Source organism: Phascolarctos cinereus, unplaced genomic scaffold, assembly GCF_003287225.1.
Source record: "Phascolarctos cinereus isolate Bilbo 61053 unplaced genomic scaffold, phaCin_HiC Scaffold_726;HRSCAF=1367, whole genome shotgun sequence".
NCBI lineage: Eukaryota > Metazoa > Chordata > Mammalia > Diprotodontia > Phascolarctidae > Phascolarctos > Phascolarctos cinereus.
The window spans coordinates 180379826-180390932 of record NW_027556098.1 but is presented as its reverse complement, the minus strand read 5'-3'; positions in this window follow the sequence as shown (position 1 = coordinate 180390932).

Genomic DNA, 11107 nt, shown 5'->3' with positions numbered 1-11107 from the left:
GATTTAATTGGCAAAAGACTGATAATGTTAACTATTTGAAACTGTTCACTTAGAAATTCAGAAATAATAAATTTAGAAAATTTATAATTTTCTTACTGTGAATTTTGGCCTTTCTGTTTAGTTCTAATATTGTACAAATCAAGAATGATTGCACAAAGATTTCTGCCTAAGGAACAGGGGGGCTTGTCCTGCCAGCACAAAAATTAATTATCTAGAATTCTAGAGCAAGAAATTGTAAAGCAATGGCCTGTAATATTAAACACAGCATATTTTAAGCTACCTTAATAATAACAGGTGTGAATTCAAATTGTTGAAGCAAAAACTTCTTCATTGTTTAATCCGATATGATGTTTAGGACCTGCTATTTGGGACCTGTTTGAGGTCTACTGGTGATGTTTAAGGTTCTATAATGCTTAAAACCTGAGAGCTTTGAAATTTAGAGGTGAAAGACTCATCTTCTCACCTACATAGAGTAAGAAAATTTCATCTTACGTTAAGGAAATAAGTTCCTCCTAAATTTGTCTAGTTGTAGTAAAGCCACATGTGGTAGTATGAAAGTTTTTCTGTAAAAAGTTAATCTGGAAGCGTATTTGACTAAATTAATGTTATCTGATTAGTAAGAATTCTTATTCTATGATATTGCATTCTAGATTTCCTTATATTGTAAAGTCTGAAAAAAAAAACAGTGTATAAGAAATACTGTTTGAAAGCAACTTCTTTAATTACCTTGATGTTAGTGGTTAATGAACTGAATTACTAAAAGAAGGTGGAAAAATTATCAGCCCTGCTAATCATGTTTTGTAATGTTTTAGAGTATTGAAATTTAAGAATTTGTAAATTTCCATCTTTGCCTATAGTTAAGAGGAAATTATAGCTAAAACTATTGGCTAACACTTATGAAAGTCATAAGATTGTTAAATAAGTTATTAAGGGTTATTGTCATGATTTTAAAATGTACATTTTAAAAGGGAATATTGTGGGAAAAGGCACAAAGAAAATGACTTTGTATAATCTCCTTGTTTACTTGAGACCATCTGTTTGGGCAGAGATATAAACTCGTCTTATCAACCCTGTGCAAGAGCTGTTGCTGTATGAAATTCCTATTCCTTTACCCATTGTAAATATTTTCTTGAAGAGGGAGGAGATGGCAATTAAAAATTTATGGTAGTTAAGAATTTGTTTATATCTGTGGTGGTCTATACTGAAGTTACATTTTAACCAACTTAGACTTAACTCTAGTTTAAAGATTTATTTTTGCAAAGGGTTGAATAAAAGATAGACATCTGTCAGCTATCATATATTCACTATCTATGTGAATTTACAGAATGTTATTACTTCATAATATTATGTTCCCTTTTACATCAGGATGAATTTTAAGCTATTTTTGAGAAGGTAAAATACCAGCAGAAAGGAATGTCAAGTAAAATTTTTGTGATTTTTTTAGAAAGCCTGATAAATTTTTGTTAACTAATTTATCACAACAACTTGGGATTATTAGTGACAATTGTGTCCAGTCCTACCATAATCAGTTGTTTGGGGTGAAACCTTTTGAGACCATGAATGTTCTTTTTTAGCTTAGTTTTTAGGTTTGCTGCAAGATTTCACCACTTCAAAAAAGAAAAATGCCGGCACCTAAATGGGAGTGATATCTGAGATCTAAGGCCAGTGGATATTTATCCCTAAGAATAAGGTTGGCAGGTTGACTTTGGGAAGGCTGAGGTTGCACTCTAAATTCATTTTCCCATTCAAGAAATATGTCCACCTAGTTAATTCTGAGCCTGTTTTGAAGGGAAAAAATGGTGCAATCAGTTTTCTTAGAAATCAGTAACTTATGAATACTTTGTGTTACCTCAGTGAAAAAGTCAGTTTTATTTAGGTTTATTATTTGATGTGGAAATAACACCTGTTTGTAGAGCATGTCCTGTTTTATTATAAACAACTTATTTGATATGCACTGTTTTGAAAGTGATTATTTAGTGTATTCACATACCCCATTTCAGGACATTTGGTAGATGTGACCCTAGGCATGTCACTTAACCCCATTGCCTCACCAAAAAGGGAAAAAAAAAGGTTTTAAGAAAAACATCTTGGGATCTACAAGTAACATGGAACCAAAGAAGCAAATCTTCTAAAAGAAGAGTCCACTTAAGAGCTTCCTTGAGGGAAGATGTTTCCTAAAGACCAGAGACATCCAAGAATCAAGGTGAAATATGCAGCTTGAATGGATATTGGGGGGTTGGGTTACTTCCTTCCAATCCATAACCCCTCAGTGAAAGACCTGACTTTTGGTATTCCTGGCTCACAGGTTTCTTTCCGTGCCAAGGCTGAGTTCAATCCCTCCCACCATTGGTGGCCTTTTTGGCCTTAAGGATGTTAACCATCCCTCTTTTTTCAGAGATATCTCATTCTTCTTCTGTGTACCTTACTCCCCTTTTTGGGAAGTAAGTATCGTCAAAATGTCTCTCTATATTGGGATCTGTGTTATGGATCAGTAGCACCTAGAAGTGACCCAAAATGTAGTGTTGGTCTAGGGGAGACTCTTACCCCCTCCTCCAACCAAAAGAGGAAAAGTGTCAATCTCTGGGAAATTCTGGGACCCCTACCCTGTCTTGACTAGCAATTTCAAATCTTCCTCTGTGCCCAAGATAAATTCCTGAGAATCTCTGCTGTGATCAGCAATTTCTAACAGTCCCTGTTGCTGGGCAGATATCTCCAAGAACACTTCTGCAACCCCATTCTTCCTGTAGTTCAGCTATTCTATTGACCCCTATTGACCCTGGCTAAGGACATGGTCAGTGGCCTGCCTCTGTTGGCTGGAAGCAGCCTAAACCAATCTTGTGGTTTTTTCTAGGAATATACTATCACCCTGTAATACATAACTTGTAACCTACCCACTATTCCATCTATCTACCTAGCTTTCCCTCCTGAGTATATATAACCTCTGTTTTTAATTCTCCTCACTGAATTTTTCCAGATATTGCTCCAGACTGCAATTCTTTGACCCTCAATAAATGTATTGCTTTATTTATTGATTACCTTGTTGGTCTGATTTTTATACAAATTTGACATGAGCCAGTAAAGCACTTAAATAAGTCCAGCTTTCTTCTATGGTTTTCTTAACTCTGAAAAAGTTGTGACAGGCTAAGGGGAGGTAGCTGTATTCTAGCACATATTTTATCATTCATATTGATGTTGAATTCAATTCAACAGAAATTTATCAAACACATACTACATGCAAGACACGGTGCTAGTCACTGGTGATATGAAGACATAAATGGAATAATACCTGCCCTCAAGGAACTTATCTTCTAATACAGAAATACCACATATATTTAAGTAAATACAAACTATGTACAGTGTTATATGAATTAATTTTAAGAGGAGAGGGAGAGAGACAGAGAGAGAGAGTTAGAACCAATAGGAGGAACCACCAGAAAGAGGAAACAAAATACAACAGAAGAAAAAAATTGCAAATAGTATGCTTCAATCTGCATTCAAACTCCATAGTTCTTTCTTCTTTGTGGATGGCTTTTTCCATCATGAGGCCTTTGGAGATATCTTAGATCCACATATTGCTGAGAAGAGTTAAGTCTATCTATATTAGTCATTGCACAACATGCCTGTTACTGTGTACAACTTTCTCCTGGTTCTGCTCACTTCACTCAGCATCAGTCCATACAAGTCTTTCCAGGTTTTTCTTAAGGTGGCCTGTTCATCATTTCTTATAGCACAACAGTATTCCATTACATTCATATGCCACAACTTGTTCAGCCATTCCTCAATTGATGGGCATCCTCTCAATTTCCAATTCTTTGCCACCACGGAAAGAGCTGCTATGAATATTTTTGTACATGTGGGTACTTTTCCCATTTGTATGATCTCTTTGGAATATAGCCCTAGAAGTGCTATTGCTGGGTTAAAGAGTTAAAGATCCCCAGATGTTTTTCTTAAAGTCTTTTTTTTCCCTTTTTGGTGAGGCAATGGCGTTAAGTGACATGCCCAGGGCCACACAGCTAGCAAGTGTCATGTGTCTGAGGCCAGATTTGAATTCAGGTCCTCCTGACCTCCAGAGGCAGAGCTCTATCCACTGTGTCTACTAGCTGCCCCCTTAAAAAAAAAATTTTATAGCCCTTTGGGCATAGTTCCAAATTGCTCTCCAAAATGGTTGGATCATTTCACGACTCCACCAACAATGCATTAGTGTTCCAATTTTCCCACATCTTCTCCAACATTTATACTTTTCCTGTTTTGTCATGTTGGCGACTCTGATAGGTGTGATGCGGTACATCAGAATTGTTTTGATTTGCATTTCTCTAACCAATAGTGATTTACAGCATGTTTTCTTATGACTATAGATGGCTTTAATTTCTTCATCTCAGAACTGCCTGTTCTTATCCTTTGACCATTTATCAATTGGGGAATGACTTGTATTTTTATAAATTTGACTTAATTCTCTATATATTTTAGAAATGAGGCCCTTATCAGAAACACTGGTTGAAAAACTCTTTCCCAATTTTCTACCATCCTTCTAATGTTGGTTGCATTGGCTTTTTTTGTGAAAAAACTTTTCAATTTAATGTAATCTAAGTTATCCATTTTGCTTTTTGTAATGTTCTCTATGTCCCGTTCGGTCATGAATTTAAAAAAAAAAAAACTTTTTGCTTATGACCACTGTTAGCTCTTTGGTTTTATTTCATTTTTCTTTTATTTTACTGTTTTGAGTTAACTGTGGTTGTGATAACTGGTATGAGCTCTTTAGTATTTTCAGAGTTAGCAGTGGTTGTATAACCTCTGTGATTCTTTGGTCATTTATTTTCATTCATTAGGTATTCTGGGGTGAATGGAATTTCATGTACAGAGAACAGTTACAGGCCATTATAAGCAAAACAGAGCTCTTAAAGGGAAATGATATGAAATAAGACCAGAAAGACACATATAAAACATTTTGTTGAAGGCTTCAAAGGCCAGGCTGAGGATTGTATATTTTATCCTAAAGGAAATCTACTGCAATTTTTAGCAAAGAGTGCTACATTCTTACAGAGATGATAGACTCAGAGTGCAGACTGAGGCATATTTCTCTTGTGCATGGCCAATGTGGGAATTTCCTTGACTATACAAATTTATAACAGAGGTTTTGTTTTTGTTTCGTTCTCAATGGGGTGAAGTGGTGAGAGGAAGAAAAGGCAGATTTTTGTGCATTGAAAAAAAATTAATTTAAAAAGAGATAGGTAGAGGCATAGTCATATTTATCTTTTATGTTTATATATGTATGTTTATGTGTACTCATTTGACAGATTTATAGAGAATGACTCAGGAGAAAAGTTTAAAAACAAGAGCTATTACATTAACCTAGGTTAGGGCGATGAGCGTTTGAACTAGAGCACAGGTTATGTGACTGAAGAGAAGGGAATGGATGAGAAAGCTGTTAGATGTTGTTATGGGTACAATATTGCCAAGACTTGGCAATTGATTAAAAATGTTTGGGAGGAGTGTGAAATTAAGGAAAGAATAAATGATGGCAGCAGTTTTATGAACATGGGTGACATAAAGGATGGTGAAGAATAACAAGAAGAAGAAGAAAAAGAAAAAGAAGAACAAGAAGGAGGAGTAGGAGACAAAGTTTGGAAGAGGGATGAATTTGAGGTACAATACAAAGACTTCAGTTTTGGACATATTAAGTCTGAGATTCTACTTCAACATCCACATAAGAATGTCCACTGGCCCATTGTTAATAGATTTACACCAAAATTTCTTGAAATGGAAATCACCTAATTTAAGCCACAAACAGAAAGTTGTAAAATTGGAGAAGGAGAGAGATAATATGCCTTACATGAGACTAATAAAAACATGTGCTTTACTGTCCCAAAATTTTCTATTAAAATACCACTTTTAAAAAGCAATTCTAGCCTGTTTGGAATTCATTCTCCTCTTATCTTAATATTTAAAATCCCTTGATAAATATTTGGCTTCTAGAAAACTCATGATGTCATGTTCCCAAACATCCCTCAGATACTGGTACTAAAGTCCAAGAGGGATGTTAAAGCTACATAGATAGATTTGAAGTCATCTACATAGAAATAATCATTGAATCAATGGGAACTAATGAGATCACTAATGTAGAAAGTGTACAGAAGAACCAGGAAAGGGTCTTGAAGACTCCTCAAATCTAGGGGGTAGGAAGAGAATGGTTATACAGGAAAAGATATTGAGAAAGAAGAGTCAAGGAGGTAGGTGTGGAATCAAGAGAAGAATGTCTTGGAAGACAAGAAAGAAAAATATGTCCAGGAGCAAGGGATGAGACACAGAGTCAAAGGTATAGAAAGGTCAAGTAGAACGACAATTAAGAACAGGTCACTGAAGATAGCAGGGCAGGGATCTTTGGTATTGTTGGAAAGAACTATTTCAATCAAGGATTAGTATGGAGAAGTATTGTTCAAGGGCATGAAAATAGAGTGAAAAGGGGAAAATAGAGACAATGAGTGTAAACTAAAATTTCTAGGAAAGTGACTGCAAAACAGTCACATGAAGGTTTCTTTTGTTTTCATATCACTTTTGTTTCCAAATATATCTCTCCCTCTCTTATACCATTTGCTATCCCTTATAATAAAGAATAAAAAGAAAGGATTTTAGCAAAACTAACCAACAGATGTACCCAGTGACACAGTATATTCTATACCCAGTACCCCATTTCTGCAAAGGTGGAGGGAGATGCAATTTCTCAACTTTCCTTTGGGGCCAAATTTGATCATTATTACAGGGTTCAGGTTTGATTTTATTGTTATTTTTGTTATTATTGATCTTTCCATTTATGTTTTTGCATTATGTATATTTTTCCTCTGCCAAGGAGATAAGCTTGTTGAAGATGAAAATCTGCTGGTCAATATGGAAACTTTATGTAGGTTTTGATCCACTGACTACAGAGAAACTATTCTTTAAAAAGACAATGTTACCTTATCTTGAACTGGAGAATATCTCTGTTTTAAACCATTCTCTGGTGATCTGATTAATTCAAAACCTTGTTTAGGTAGGGGACAAGCATGTGGGAAAATGGTTGCATTAGTTGTTAAAGATCTTGTTGTTTTCTATCCTTTTCTCCATCCTTCTCTACTTTTCCTTCTGTCTCCCTATTGGCTTTACAAATGCAGTGGGTCAGAAGAATAGTCAGATATTTGTTTAGATGCAATAGCCACTTGTAAGGTGATATAATTTTAAAGGGAAACGTCTTTCTACAGAACAGAGATCAGGTGCATTATAAAAGTGGAATTTCAATGGCAAACAAGAGGACAGGGAGAAGTAATTTTTAGGTATAGGAGACCTTCAAGGAGCGCAGAACCTATAGATTATGATTCACTCTGAGCACCTATCACATTAAATCAATAAGTATAGGGAGGTACATTAGAAAGGGATAAGATTACAAAAAAAATTACAGAAAGTCAACAAATGGAAATTTCATCTTAAGAAAGTCATGCTGACATAATTGCACTGAAAAGAACAGAGTATAATTATATTAATAGATAGGCATTTATATAGAACTTTGAGGTTTGCTAAGTACTCTACCGTGTGTTATCTCTCTGGATGCTCACAACAACTTTAGGGGTTAAGTGCTTATTTTATACTCATTTTCAGATGAGAAAACTGAGGCAAATCTAGGTTTACTGACTTGCCTAGGGTCATAAACCCAGTAAGTGCCTGAGGTAAGATTTGAAATTAGGTCTTCCTGACTTCAGGTCCAATGATCTATCCTTCCAATCTAACTGACTACAAAGTAGAAAGGTTGGAGACCATTGGTTCAGAATATCACATATTACCTCAGATGTAGCTCCTTTGTCAATTTTCTTTGTATAACTTTTTCATTGTCATAAGGAAGAGGTCAATGAAGGAGATATTTTGAAAAATGTGATTAAAAAAACCCTTTTTGCAAAAAAAGTTACCATGTAGGAGAGCGTGAAGAAGTACAAAAGGATAAACCTAATTACTTTATTTTGGCATTAAGGGATAACATACAGACTTTGTGTGTCTAAGGTCTAAAGCCTTTATGAACAATAGTTAGACAAGCCACATTTTTCCCCCTAAGCTGAATATGCCTTACTGTTTCACAGTCAGTATCTAGGATTCACAGTGTAATGAGAATTGGGCATTTGGAGCTAAAGGAAACTAAAATTGAGAAGGTACTGCGCTCCTTCAGAGGCACAGAAGCAAATAGCATCTAAAGTAGTTAGCAAGAATAGTTAAAACATAAAACTATAATATGACATCATTCTTCACTATCCACTCTATTATAGATAAATTACTCTATACCCAAACTACCTACAATGACCTTCCGATATACCACAGTCTTCTCTCATAGGCGACAATATCCAGGATCACACCTACCATGGATCCTGGTGTACCAGTTCCTCATTACCCTCAACTGAATTTATCTTTAAAATCTTAGTTGAGGGTATCTTTCACACTGCTTATTCTCAATGGATTCAATGTCCCTTTCCCAATTGGCCAAATTTGCTTGTTATACCTCTAACAACACTAGTTCTCTTTATGGGTCAAAAAGACAATGTGTAAGTGAAAGCCAGCACTTATCTCTTCCCTCAAGAGGTTAATTACAGCACTCATGTTTAACAAGCATGGGTCAAAACGGTTTTCTTTGGGGATCATAGCTCTAAGAAAGTTAAAACAAATTTTAATTGATAGAATTGGGAACGAATTAACTGTGTAAAGTTTAAAGAACTGCACCTCCTGCTGTGAATGAATGCCTACTTCAAGTTAGTAGGAGGGAGAAGTCTTAGCTATAGTTTACTCTTTCTGTTTGCAATGCTCACTTGGCCCTAGAACCAGTTAGGTCCTCTGAAGCTGAAACTTGAATGACCAAGGGAAGAACCCTAAGGGAATGAAATGTTGGGATAAGTAAGTGAATCAGATTTTTTCACTCCATGGACAGTGATGGCTTTTCAAACTCAGTGCCTGTATTTGATCCCAATTCAGATTTCACTAAAGTTCAATTGACTAATTAGGTGGACCTCTGAGACAAAAAGATGAGGGATACAAATTTATGAAGCATGGGAACTGTATGATTTTGAATAAGTTTCTCAATCCCTTTGAGACTCCATGAAATCATTTGGATAATGAAGTTGAACTAAATAATCCTGAAGGATCCTTCAATCTCTAGGATTTTATGCTTCTGAGATACCAAACTCTATTTCATCAGCTCTGTGAGGATATGTTAAGAGTTTTCCATTTAGATCCCATTTAGATTGGGGTCAACCATTTAACATCCATTTATTCATTCACTAAACCTCTATTATTCCCCTCTATGTCCCAGGGACTATTTCTGGTTATGCAGAAACAAAATTCCAACAGTCTTATCTCTTAAGAAGGTTATATTCTACTGGGGAAAATGTACATAAATCGGTAAGTACAAAATAATAGAAGCAAATACAATGTAATTTTCTTGAGGGGGCAGAGTAGAAGAGATTAATAACATCTGGGAAGGTCATAAAAGATCTTGAGTATCACTGGCATGTGAACTGAGTTCTGAAGGAAGTTGGAGATTCCAAAGGGAGTAGATGAGGAAGGAGGACATTCCAAGAAGGGAGAATAAACTGAAAAAAAATGGAGACAAGCAATGAACTGTAATGGATGTGAGACGGCAAGCAAGTCAGGTTGGCTAAGATTTTGAATCTGTGATGGGGAATAAAATGTAATCAGCTGTGATCAGTCGGTTAGAGCAAAATTGTAAAGGTTTGAACATCAAATCAAAGTATTTATATTTTATTCAGGAAAAAAGAAAAGAAGGAATGACTGATGAACAATTAAAGGAATAAAGGAATCAGCATTGATTAAATATTTATTGTTTGCCAAGAACTTTACTAAGTTAGGGATAAAAATTTAAAAGGCAGATACTACTGGGTCTCAAGGAACCCATCTTCCAATTAAGCGAGAGAACACATAATGAAAATCTACTGTTTATATGGTGCTTGAAACTATGCAAAATGTTTCGCATTTCTTATCTAACTTCAACCTTAGAGGATAGGTGTTATTATTATCCTCATCATACAAATAAGGAAAATGAGGCTGATAGAATTTAAGTGATTTACCCAGGGTCACCCTGCAAGTAAGTATCTGAGGCAGGTTTCAAACTCAGGTCTCCCTGACTCCATGTCTGGCACTTTATCCACTATGTCATCTAGTTGCTCATATAGGAGAATTCATCTCCAGGGCAGATGGAAATGGCTAGTGGTGCTTAGGATACAGACAGAGGGCAGGTGGTAAGAACTAGTGGCCTACCATCTTTCTGGAAGGATAGTTGCTTTTATTTCACTGCTCAGCCAAGTTATATGAGCAGTCATATAGTCCCATTTGGGTGGGGTTGGGGTACAACTGGAGAGACCTACTCAGTGATTTTTGAGGAAAAAGGACTGGACATGATGGTCAGAGTATAACATGAGCTCAGGGACCCCTGTTCACACAGTGATGGGAATGGAGTGAGTGGTCAGCATGCAGCTTAGGAGGAGAGTCTAGCATTCATTGGAAAATGGCTAACAGAGGCTAAAGAAAGAGAAAAGAAGCACTCTTCACTGCCTGCTCTGACTAGACCTCCAGCATCTATTGGGATCTTGACATTGAGTGGGCAAGAATATTTTAGAAGAAATAGGGAGCCAGATAAATTTTTTGATTTAGTCAAATCTGTGCTTCAAGAATATCAGTTTGGGGGCAGTTAGGTTGCACAGTGGATAGCACACCAGCCCTGGAGTCAGGAGGACCTGAGATCAAGTCCAGTCTCGGACCAGACACTTGACACTTACTAGCTGTGTGACCCTGGGCAATTCACTTAACCTCATTCCCTAGCACAAAAAAAAAAAAAGTTTTTAAAAAGAATATCAGTTTGGCAGCTTGTGGAGAATAGATCAGTGGGCCACTGCAGATAAAATGTTTGTTAATTGCCTGTAAGCTCCATCTAGCCCAGGGCTTCAAGAATTCTACTAATTGAGACTTGATCATGGATTTCATATTACAAAAGGTGTCTTTTCAATGTAGCTTCCTTCCATTTGGAAGTGATAAGTCACTTTTGTTGTTGGGTAGATTATGTATTTGTATGTAGACATCTGTCTCA